This window comes from Otolemur garnettii, unplaced genomic scaffold, assembly GCF_000181295.1.
Source record: "Otolemur garnettii isolate 467f Iridium unplaced genomic scaffold, OtoGar3 scaffold00006, whole genome shotgun sequence".
Taxonomy (NCBI): Eukaryota; Metazoa; Chordata; class Mammalia; order Primates; family Galagidae; genus Otolemur; species Otolemur garnettii.
In genome coordinates, this window is record NW_003852401.1 from 25,992,269 (window position 1) to 26,004,719 (window position 12,451).

Sequence of the window (12,451 nt, forward strand, 5' to 3'; positions counted from 1 at the left end):
ACAGGCGCCCGCCACAGCACCCGGCTATTTTTTGGTTGCAGCCGTCATTGTTGTTTGGTGGGCCTGGGCTGGAGATTCGAACCCACCACCTTAGGTGTACGTGGCTGGTGCCTTAGCTGGTTGAGCTATAGGCGCCAAGCCAGCCAATTTATTTTTAACAAAGGTGCAATGAACATTCAATGAGGAAAGACATTCTCTTCAACAAATGGTGCTGGGAAAACAGGATTATCTCCAAGCAAAAGAATGAAGTTGCACCCCTATCCCACACACTATGAAAAAGTAACTCAAAATGAATTAACAACTCAAATATAAGAGATGAAAGCACAACACTTTCAGAATATAGGGATACAGCTTTATGACTTCTGATTACACAATGGATTCTTACACCTGATACTAAATACATGGGCAAAAAAGAAAACACAGATCAGCTGGACCTCAAAGTCAAAAACTTGTATGTCAAAAGACATCAAGAAAGTAAAAAAGAAAACCTAAAAAAATGGAAGAAAACACTTGTAAGTCATATATCCAATAAGGTTCTAGTGTCCAGAATATAGAAAGAACTCTTACGATTCAACAACAAAAAGACAATATAACTAAAAAGTGGGCAAAGAACTTGAATAGACATTTCTCCAAGGACACGACACGAAGGCCTAATTAGCACATACGATGATCAGTATCAGTCATTAGGGAAATACAAATCAAAACCACAATGAACATCCACGTCATACCTATAAAGATGGCTACAATATAAAAGGAAGGAACATAACAAGTAATGGCAACGATATGGAGAAACTGGAATTCTAGGCTTTGCTGGTGGGAAGGGAAATGGTTCAGCCCCTGAGAAAACAGTTTAACTATTTCTCACAAAAGTTTGGGGCTTGCTTTTGTTTTACAGTTTTTGGCTGGGGCCAGGTTCAAACCCGCCACCTCCGGTATATGGGGCCAGCACCCTATTCCTTTGAGCCACAGGCGCCGCCCTATTTCTTACAAAAGTTAAACAGAATTACTATATGACCAAGAAATTATACCTCTAGGTATATATCCCAAAGAATCCAAAACAGGGGCTCAGGTACTTGTACACCCACGTTCATAGCAGCATTACTTGTAACAGTCAAAAGGTAGGTGGGGGGGGGGGGATTAAGCTGTTCATCAACAGATGAATGGATAAAGAAACCATGGCATATCCTGGTATATCCTGATAATGGAATATTACTCAGCCATAAAATGACTAATACATGCTACAACATGGATGAACTTCAAAAACATGCTAGGTTCAAGAAACCACACACAAAAGCTCACACGCTGTACGATACCATTTATTTTGTAAGAGATTGCCAGAATTACGGATTATGAGAGGGACTGGGCGGAGAAGTAAGGAATGAACACTTAAAGGCACAGGGTTTTCTACTGTGGTGATAAAAATGTTTTGGAACTAGATAGAAATGGCAGTTGTACAATACTGCGAATGTACTAAATACCATGAACTTTTAATTATTAATTTTTATGTTTTCTGTATTTCATCTCATCATACATAAATAAATGTTTTTAAAACTAATGCATAGGTAAGACCAGAGCACCAATCCCCTCGCTGTTACTTTACTACGGAATAGTGATGGCAGCACCAGCATGAATCTTCTGCACTCAGCTGCCTCTCCATGGAACACAAGGTAACAGACTATTGGCAGGGGAATACTTGAAACCAGGGATTGTAAATAACCACTGGTTCTGCGGCAGCAAAATGATGTGCTGCTGGAGAAACACAGCCTAGTTCAGCTTGCCCTAAGGGCTGAGAGGCAGTCAGCTTTGGCTGCTTTTAGTTCCTTTTCGATCCAAACATAATCTACGGTGATGTGCATCCAAATGTCTACATCCCCCCTTTACAGGTGAGGAAACTGCACCACACTGCTTCCAGAACTCATATACAGGACTGTAGGTAGAAACCTGGGAAATATTTACTGATTTGATATCCCTCATTCCAAAATCCAAAATGCTATGAAATCCAAAACTTTTAAAGTGTCAGCATGACGCCACAAGCGGAAAATTCCACACCTTGCCTCATGTGGCAGGTCACAGTTAAAACACAGTGTAAACTTTGTTTCCTGCACAAAATCATTTAAAATATTATATAATACTACTGTGTCCCCAGAGGTGCATTAGTGTACATAGTTACCATTCAATTAAAAAAAAAAAATACTACTGTGTATAAGGTGTATATGAAACATAAGTGAACTTCATGTTTAGACTTAGGTCTTGTCCTCAAGAGATTATCTCGTTATGTACATGCAAATTATTTCCAAAAACACATGAATCCCTAACACTCCTGGGCCCCAGCGTTTGGATAAGGGATACTCAACCTGCACAAACCGTTGGTACTTTTTACCAAGCTTTAGAAATGAACAATTCCCCTATTCTCTCACAAATCTTCTCATGAAAAGCAAAGCAGGAGTGTATCCTACCCCCAGCAGTCTTCCTTTGCAGACTCTTCCTCAGATTCTTTTTTTCCTTTTCTTTTCTTCCTCAGATTCTTGTCCTGTTTGTGGTGGTGAAGCTGGGGCTGAGATGTTCCTGCAGAGGCATTCGTCTCCCCTTCAGGGTGCTGTCACAGCAATAGAAATTCATACCAGAACAAGCACTGTCCTTTTAGCTTATTTTCCAGGCCATGAGAGCATCTCTTAGTTAACCTTTCTTTCTACAGGTACCATTCATCGTATTTTATTATTGTTTTCTTTTTTAAGAGACAGGGTCTTGCTCTGTTACCAGGCTGGAATACAGTGGCACAATCAGCCTCCCCAGTAGCTGGAACTACAGGTACATGTCACCATGCCCAGCTAATTTTTTAATTTTAATTTTTTTGGTACAGATGGGGGTCTTGGGATCTCACTACATTGCTCAGGCTGGTTTCAAACTCTTGATCTCAAGCAATCCTCCTACCTCCACCTCCCTAAGGGGTGGGATTAACAAGTGTGAGCCACCATATCTGTACCCAACCAACAAACGTTTATTTGTTTGTTTTGGCCATTTCAATGTGATTATTCAGAAGTAAGAGAATGTCAAAAAATCAAAAGGCAGGGCAGCTTTCAAAACGTATTAAAATTGAATTGTTAAGGGTGACATGAAACACCATACCTTAAAAATTCCTTGTTTATAAAAAAAAGGCCATAATCAGTACAAAGTGGCTAAATCCAAAGAATTTATATGTTAAAGAAGGCTAGGAGAGAAGAGACAGAGAATCTACACTGTCCAGATTTTTACATTCAGTTTTCTGGATGTAAAAAGTTTCAGGAAAACTTTTCCTCATTTAAACGTCATTATTAAAAATTGCAAATGCTCCTTCAGAATTTTCTAGAAACTAATAGTTGGAGTTTCATTCAGTATTTTTAAACATTCGAAAACATCTACACTTGTGAATTTGAGTCTAGGGAATGAAAGAAAAAACCTCATGAATTCTCTACTTTATTTCACTGTGTTAAGACATTTTCCAAAATACAATCTCAAGCTTATTAACAATTTAAGATTTTTAGAGTGTTCCTGGCTCCCTTTAGCCCTTGGCAGGGCTGGTTCTCATCTTGAAATGAAAACTCTATATTAAGGTAGAGGATTTAGAGACTTACAAAGTCAAAAAGAAATCATAACTCCTGCATTTTTAATCATCCATCCTTCTGGTGTATGATTTACCCCATAATTCCCACCAGAAAATGAAGAAAGTTTTGAAGAACGAGTTATTCTCAATGTAAATCTCCAGCCAGCCTCTGTCAATCATGTTAGCCTTTCCCCCTAGTTAGCCTTTCTCCACCTCCTGCCTGAAAACTACACTACTATTTAATTGCTTTGTGACTTCACATTTTATTAGGAGGCAGAAAAACATAAAGAGCTAAAACAAGGAGATAAGCCCATTGCCATAAATTGTCCCCTTAAGCAATGAAACTCGCCTCTCTAGAGTAATAAGGTGGGCACACTGAAAAACCCGGACAAGTGCAATTCTGGGTAAGTCCAGAGCCCCCATCACTTACAGCAGACCTTACAGTTCCCTGGACTGCAGTGCCATAGATCAGAGCCACGGCAGTCAGCAGCCTGCTTTCTAAAGCCAGTGTGAAGGGCATGGCCCAGGGAGTCACTCTGCACCCTCACTCACCCCGAATTTGTCTTCCGTTCTCATGAGGGCAAAGGGAAAGAGGATGAGGAGAGAGACAAAGTTCTGAAAATGTTTATAACCTAACAGCACCTCATCTGCTATCTCCATTCTCTAGAAACCCAATGGTTTGTTATTACCCAGGGAAAACATTTCAGCTAAATGTTCACCCTCATGAACTCAGAAGAATTCACTCCTGTCCCACCCCACTGGCTTCCCTTTCACACTCGTTTTTCTTCCTCAGTAGTGAGATGGAAATCACTGGCTGATCAGACCACATTCCTGATCAGACCACATTCCTGAACGTTCTCAAATCCCTGTCCTCTGGAATCTAATGATTTACAAAACGAACCCCTCAAACTACAGAGAACTTGGTGTTTCAAGTCCTCAGAAAATGTTTATAGGTAACTTCTTCAAGATGGGGCCAGACAAAAAAACAAAGGCTGCAAGTATTTTTAAAATCCACTGATGTATACCAGAAAGTGGGTTTAAGATATTGTTCAGAGAAACCAAGCAAGTATCTGGAGAAGAGAGTGGGGGGCAAGGTATGAAGATCTAACAGGTTCACTAAGCATAAAAAGATCTGGAAGGATCCACAATAAACTCCACAGCGTTTATTATCAAGGGTGGGACTAGAGGGGAGTTTCAAGTATCCATTTCTCCCTGTATAAATGCTTTATGGCTTAAATGTGTGACAACAGGCACATAGTGCTCTGGTCCGTAATTTTAATTTTAAAGGAATTAAAATATGGAAAAGAATGGTGACCCATAGTTCCAAACCAAAAATTAGAACACATCGTCTACCAAAGCATCTTTGTTCTGCATCTAGACGCTAGAGGCAGTTTAGGAAAAGTAATTCAGTCACTAGAATATTAAAGTTTCTGACATTTTGGCCTGGACAATTAAAAGGAGAAAGAAAAAGATTATTGAAGTTTCCAGGCTTCAGTGGTTTACACAAATGGCAGCTAGAATTACTGAAAACAAAATTGTCTGAAATATCTAGCAGGGGCTCAGCACCTGAAGCTCAGTGGGTAGGGCACTGGCCACGTACACTGAGGCAGGTGGGTTCAAACCTGGCCCGGGCCTGCTTAAACAACGATGACAACAACAAAAAAAATTAGCTGGCCACTGTCACAGCCACCTGTAGTGTTTGAGGTTGCTGTGAGCTGTGACACCACGGCACTCTACCAAGAGCAACATAATGAGACTCTGTCTCAAAAAAAAAAAAAAAAAATCTAGCAGGTTTAGGAGCACTAGGTACTGAGCAAATGGTACAAGTCCCTAATTTGGTGACATTATGTGTTTCTCCTTCCTCTCAGAAGCTAGACCATGGTCAGCGCCCCGGGACTTGTCTTTCTCAGTACTGAACCTGCCCGCTCGCTAGAGAAACTTCAAGTCAATGAACAGTTTCTGCATCTACTTTCTCTACCCAAGGAGAGAAAAAAACAAACAAAAGAAACAACATCATGGTTATAATTTGAGTTGGGTCTCTTAAAAGAATCACAACAATTTCAACTGGCTATTCATTTGGGGGGAAAAATTAAGCTTGATTAGTGTCTCAAATCATATTTCAAACTAAGTTTCCTACAGATGAAATACATACATTAAAATGCGAAAACCATACAACTACAATAAGAAAATATAAGTCAATTTCTATGCCGTCTTGTGTTTGGAAATGTTGATACTGATTCACTCCTTCCATAAATACTAAATGCTAAGTGCTAGAGACTTCATGAAGGACAACACAGACATGGTCCTCTACAGGATAAAGGGAGGAAACAGGGGGAAGCAAACACACAAAAATAACAATTGCATACTAGTAGAGCTCAAAGGGTGTGTGTGTACGTGCACGTGCACATGTTCCAAGCAAAGGAACAGCACCTGCAGAATCCCAGGGTCGGGAAAGAGGGTGGAGTGTTTCCAAGTTGAGAGGAGGCCAGTGGGGCTGGCACATAGTGTTCCAGGGTGAGTGGCAAGAGGTGGGGCAGGTAAAGCCAGATCTTGCTGGGCCCTGCAGGCCTCAGTAAGGGGAATGTCATGATGGGCTCGGGCAGGGCTGTGCCAAGATGTGACCACACGTGAAAGAGACTGTAATGTGAAGATCAGACGGTGGGGAACAAACACCAAGTCATTCTTGCTTCCTAGTTACTGTATATGGAAACCACAAAGAAAAAGATTTGACTACCCAAAACTAAACATTTAAAAGTGGTATATAAAGAGGGCAAACAACAAAAAAAGTAGTAGTATTTTTATAATAAAAGATATCTTAAAAAACACTCCCCCAATCAATAATAAAAACAACAAATGCCCCTCTGGAGAAATGGACAAAGGACATGAACAGAAAATTCTCAAATGAAGAAATGTAAATGGCATATGAAAACTGTTCATCTGTCCATAAAATTGGATATGGTTTTCGGTTTTTTTAAAATTTCACTATCCAATGTTAAGAAGCGTACGAGAGGCTCAGTGGTTAGGGTGCCGGCCACATGCCCTAACTGCTGGGCTACAAGCACCGAGCCTACTTTACTTTTTAATACACAAAATCTCTAAGGGAAAACAAACAAACAAACAAACAAAAACTCCATAACCTTGTAAAATAAAAATGGAGACATAGGCTCAGCGCCTGTGGCTCAAGCAGCTAAGGTGCCAGCCACATACACCTAAGGTGGCGGGTTCGAATCCCCAGCCCGGGCCCGCCAAACAACAATGATGGCTGCAAAAAAAAAAAAAAAAAAAATGGCCAGGCATTGTGGCGGATGCCTGTGGTCCCAGCTACTTGGGAGGCTCAGGCAGGAGACTCGCTTGAGCCCAGGAGTTGGAGGTTGCTGTGAGCATGATGCCATGGCACTCTACCCAGGGGGATAGCTTAAGGCTCTGTCTCAAAAAAAAAAAAAAAATGGAGACATAGTAAATTGCCTTGTAAGTGGGGTGATAGGCAAGAGACTCATGAATCAGAAAATAGTAATGTGAGAAAGGACTTAGGACAGCATCTATCGTGACTAGATTCTAGTCAACTCCTCATTTCACAGATTTGGAAACTACCCATCACCTCTTAGCTTCACCGACCTGACCATCACAAAGACTTTTTTAGAACCTTTAAAACAAACTCTTAAAAACCCATACACCTACTGAGAAGCAGGTATAAATGCCATCACTGCAATACTTATCTCCTCCACAAAAGGTACCCAGCCAGGTCAGGAGCACAAGCTGACAGCCTGTTTGGTAAAGGAAACAAGAGGGCTATTGTAGAGTGTTGTTGCTTCTCATGTCACAGGCAACTGAGGAATTTTCCTTTCCTACATGTAATATTGACTGCGTGCCTACCTGGCCCTGAGATCACAAAAACATCCTCAGACAGTTGTAAACCTCTGGTGAGAACATCTTCAACACCCCTGCAGCAGAGTTGCTGGGCTCACAGCATCTGCCAAGTTGGAGCCCAGACATCATCTGGGTTCTGCCTCCTGCACAGCAGAGGTCTCTGGCAGGTGTTGCTCACTCCTTGGGCCCACGACCCACAACAGATATTCTAAATAATTGCCCTTTCTCAAATGTAAAACCCGACACGTCACTTATCCTCTCCACAAATACTTTCTTCTTTCTTTCTTCATGAGTTTTGTCCAGTCCACAGCTCTTCACCCCCATATCATTCCTTTCTCTTTCCAAGAACTGAGCCTCTGTCCCCCATCTCCTCCTTCCCTACCTGGCTCAGGGCAGGCACCCCTCCTATCCCACAGAGGAAGCCCTCCTCCCTTAGTCTTCTCAGCCAGCCCTATGGGTCCTTCAATTTTCCTCTCCGACTTCTTCCCTCTCCCTCCCCCCAGGCTCCTGCCACCCTTTCAGCATGGCCAGGTTTCCTCATCCCTCCTCCCGGGCGGCCTCCTCTTTTGCTCCTTCTTTTCCCGTGAATCTCTAGGCCTGGCAATCTCCATCCACACCTCCCTGGATCATGATAATGTCACGAAACACCAGAGTAAGGATTTACAGCCAGAAGGCCTACGGTACACACCCAGCCTTGCCATCGACCATTTCCAAGCCTTAAGTGAGCAAGTCACTTAATCCTTCACATCAATTTCCTCCTCTGTAAAATAAGGTTAATAATACGTGCTGTCTCCTTTATAGGTCTGCTGGAGGGTGAGACAGTCCACGTGGAAATGCATCAGGAGCTATGAAGCACTAACATTCCAGTTATTCCTGTTGTTACTCTCTCTTCATTACCCTTGGCCTCTCCCAATCAACTGAGGCGGGGATGGTTCCCAGTGCTCTTCATGTGGGTCACAGTGTTAACACTAACACCACGACAATGTCAGCATTTTAGTTTCTACCATATATTACCAATTTGGTAATAAACATATTTCATTCAAAACAAGCATAACCCTTGGGTTTTCTTGTTTTGTTGTCATCCAGACTGGAGTTTAGTGCAGGACCACAGCTCACGACAAACCTCTAACTGCTGGGCTCAAGTGATCCTCCTGCCTCAGCCTCCCAAGAATAGGTACACAGCACCATGCCCAGTTAATTTTTAATTTTTTTGTAGAGACAGGGTCTTGCTATGCTTCCCAGGCTGGAACAGAATTCCTGATCTCAAGTGATCCTCCTGCCTCAGTCTCCCAAACTTCTGGGATGAGAGGCATGAGTCACTGCACCTGGTCAACCCTTGTTTTTTTAACTATGTAAGCACGGACATCTGGAATGCAAGAGCAGTAGCCAACAATTATTGAGCGTGTACCAAAAGTCAGGCACTATTCTAAAGTTCTTTTTTTTGGACAGAGTCTCATTAAGGTGCCCTCAGTAGAATGCCATGGCGTCACAGCTCACAGCAACCTCAAACTCTTGGGCTTAAGCAATTCTCTTGCCTCAGCCTCCCAAGTAGCTGGGACTACAGGCACCTGCCACAATGCCCAGCTATATATTTTTTTTCTGTTATTGTTGCAGTTGTCAATGTTGTTTAGCTGGCCTGAGCTAGGTTCAAACTCATCAGCTTTGGTGTTATGTGGCCAGCGCCGTAACCACTGTACTATGGGCACCGAGCCTATTCTAAAGTTCTTTTTTTTTTTTTTTTTTAGAGACAGAGTCTCAAGCTGTGGCCCTGGGTAGAATGCCGTGGCATCACAGCTCGCAGCAACCTTAAACTCCTGGGTCCAAGCAATTCTCTTGCCTTAGCCTCCTAAGTAGCTGAGACTACATGCACCTGCCACAACGCCCAGCTATTTTGCAGCCCAGGCTGCATTCAAACCTGCTAGCTCCAGCATATATGGCTGGCACCCTAGCCGCCTGAGCTACAAATGCCAAGCCTACTCTAAAGTTCTTTTACATGAGAGAGTTTTTATTACGATTTCCATTTTACTGGTGGGGAAACTGAGACAGAGAAGCACAGCCATGATTTGAACCCAAGTACCTAACTCTAGAGCCCATCCCCTTACCTACTATCCTGCAATTCCTTTGGCAGGAAGTGGGTGCTGGAGTCATGGCTACTACAGTATTAGAGGTAGAAGATAATGTGTACCAAAACAACAATACTTAGGATCTTTAAAAAACAAAAACAATTTTCAAATTGCTATCTACCAATGTTGCTGAGGGCCATCAGACACTTCTCCATACTGCTACTTAGAATACAAACTGGCACATCCTTTTGAGAGATCAACCGAGTGCATCAAAACCTGATGCTACGTTCCATCAATGCCCAGCAATGGAACTTGTGCTAGCCACGTATCCCAGGGAAATAATCCTAAATGTGCAAGATGGATGGTTACCAAAAATACATAAAGAAAAATAATACAAATCTCCAACAAGGGAAGTGAGGTGGAGACACCATTGCACATATCCATAAACTGAATATCAAGCAGCCATTTAAAAATGCTGCTGAAGAAAAAAGGAATAAATGTTTTGTAAAGGAAAAGAAGTATGTAGTAAAAAAGCCCATTATATGGGTATTGGTATCTGGTTCAAGTTCTGAGGGAGGTGACCAGCAATGTGAACGCATGCAAGTCATTTAATTTCTCTGAGCCTTAGATAATAAAAGTACTGCCTTCACAGAATTAATGAGAATTAATCAAGTAATAAAGTGCTTTACTGGGCAGCACCCACAGCTCACTGGGTAGGGTGCCAGCCACATACACCCAAGCTGGCAGGTTTGAACCCGGCCCAGGCCAGCGAAACAATGACAACTGCAACAACAACAACAAAATAGCCGGGCATTGTGGCAGGCACCTGTAGACCCAGCTACTTGGGAGGCTGAGGCAAGAGAATTGCTTGAGCTCAAGAGTTTGAGGTTTCTGTGAGCTGTGACACCACAGTACTCTATCTGAGGTGACAGCTTGAGACTGTCTCAAAATAAACAAACAAAGTGCTTTACTAAGCCAGGTACAGGGCAAGCATGTAGTAAAATGTTACTCATTTATAAAACTCTACCAAGTTGACACAGACCACATACACATTACAAAAACTAGGAAAACAATACAGTAGGCTCGGCGCCTGTGGCTCAAGTGGCTAAGGCGCTAGCCACATACACCTAAGGTGGTGGGTTCAAATCCAGCCCAGGCCTGCCAAACAACAATGACGGCTGCAACAAAAAATAGCCGGGTGTTGTGGTGGGCGCCTTTGGTCCCAGCTACTTGGGAGGTGGAGGCAGGAGACTCACTTGAGCCCAGGAGTTGGAGGTTGCTGTGAGCTGTGATGCCACAGCACTCTACTTCAGGGGGACAGCTTGAGGCTCTGTCTCAAAAAAACAGTACAGTAAAATTTTGACGCTGATTATATCTGAAAGCGAAATAACATTTGTTTCTTTTCTGTGTTTCCCAGATTTTCTTTAAATAAAGTCAACAATATATAAATAAAGCCAACAATATATTAATATTTAAATATCTTCTGTTTTTCCAAGTAGCTTTAATAATACTCCTTTTGATCTATTAAGTTTCTCTGGTATAATCGTTGGTGCATTTGTGTTTTTAGAAATGGAATACTTTTATTGATTTAATCTGAAGAGTAATACATTCTTCAAATAGCTTGCTCATATTTCATCTGGAAGTCTTTATTCACACATTTGCACATTAAGAGCACTCTGAACAGATTATTAGAGCATAAAACATCAGGAAAGAGAATAGATTCAGGTTTCTAAAAAGTAAAGTTAAAGGAGACAAATGTGACAACTTCATGAGATTTATTAGAGAAAAAAGTGTCCCTTACCTTAATTATGTAAGGCCAGAAGTTACTATAATAAATATTTCATCTCCATGGACAATTTCCTGGTATGGTCAAATGACAGAAGTAATTCAATAGCTCAGAAGTCCATCCAGTACAGTGACCACCACTCTGAAAGGGAAAAGGATCTTGTTAAGGGAAATGAGATGGCTTGAGACCCACAAGAGGGGAATCAATTATTACAGACAGCAAAGCATTTTAGACACCAAGGTGCAGCTTAGCCACTTTCCAGCTGGGGGCGCAGCAGCAGGCCTGACTACAGGGAAACCTGGGATACTGTGTAAGCTGTCTCCTTTGCTTTAGGTAAAAACTAGTTGTTCACTCTTGCTGTGACTCACCATCACTGCAAAGAAAAGGCATGGGTCTCTCACAGGCTTCCACTCTCAGTTCTATGACTTTCTCCTCCATGAATTTGATGGTATATATACAAGTCAGCTCCTGCACACCACCCAATTTTTATGTTTTGTTATCTGTTACTCCAGATTCAGGCCACTCCAAAGCAAACACGTGACCCTTCTGTTAAAACTGTCAGTGGCAGTTCCCTGGGATTAAAACCTTAGGACCCTTTTCAAGCCATCACTCTCTGTCATTACCCATTCCACAGTCAATCCACCACCACTTTTTCCAAATGTCCTGCTGCACTCTAGCCCCTCTTTTTTACTCCTATGCCATTGCTAAAACCAAATTCTTTGGCATACTGCATCTGTTTACAATAGGAGCCTCTAACCTGGGTTCTCCCTGCAGATCGCCACCTATCCACTCTCTTATACACCAACTGCTTCCATCCTATACCCGTGTAACCTTGAACAGGCCCTTGTAACATTGGCTGGTGCCAATGTTCTCCCTCCTCACTGTGCTGTAAATCAGATGTCCCTGGACATGAATCCTAGTCCAGCCATTCTGCAGAACTTAGACAAGTCATGTCTGCTCAAAACTCAGTTTTGTTATGTATAAAATGGGAACAGTACCAACTACCCCTAAGGTTGCTGTAAAATAACGGTGAGATATTGTCCCTTACAGACCATGCAGCAGGTGATGTGCAATATTAGTCATTCTCGGCTCACCTTACAGGATACCAGCAACTCAAAAGTTCTCTGGTCTTGCAACTTCCAAACCTAACGTCCT

General features: G+C 42.2%; 1 protein-coding gene across 2 annotated transcripts in view; it reads right to left on the minus strand.

Annotated features, from left to right (window-relative positions):
• KANK1 (KN motif and ankyrin repeat domains 1) overlaps window positions 1-11,431 on the minus strand; it is a 133,370-nt gene extending 121,939 nt beyond the window's left edge. For both annotated transcript variants that reach the window (XM_023508184.1, XM_023508182.1), the window contains exon 1: window positions 11,312-11,431. The gene's annotated coding sequence lies outside the window, so the exon portion shown is untranslated. The remainder of the gene's footprint in view (window positions 1-11,311) is intronic.
• Window positions 11,432-12,451: the final 1,020 nt, after the last annotated feature.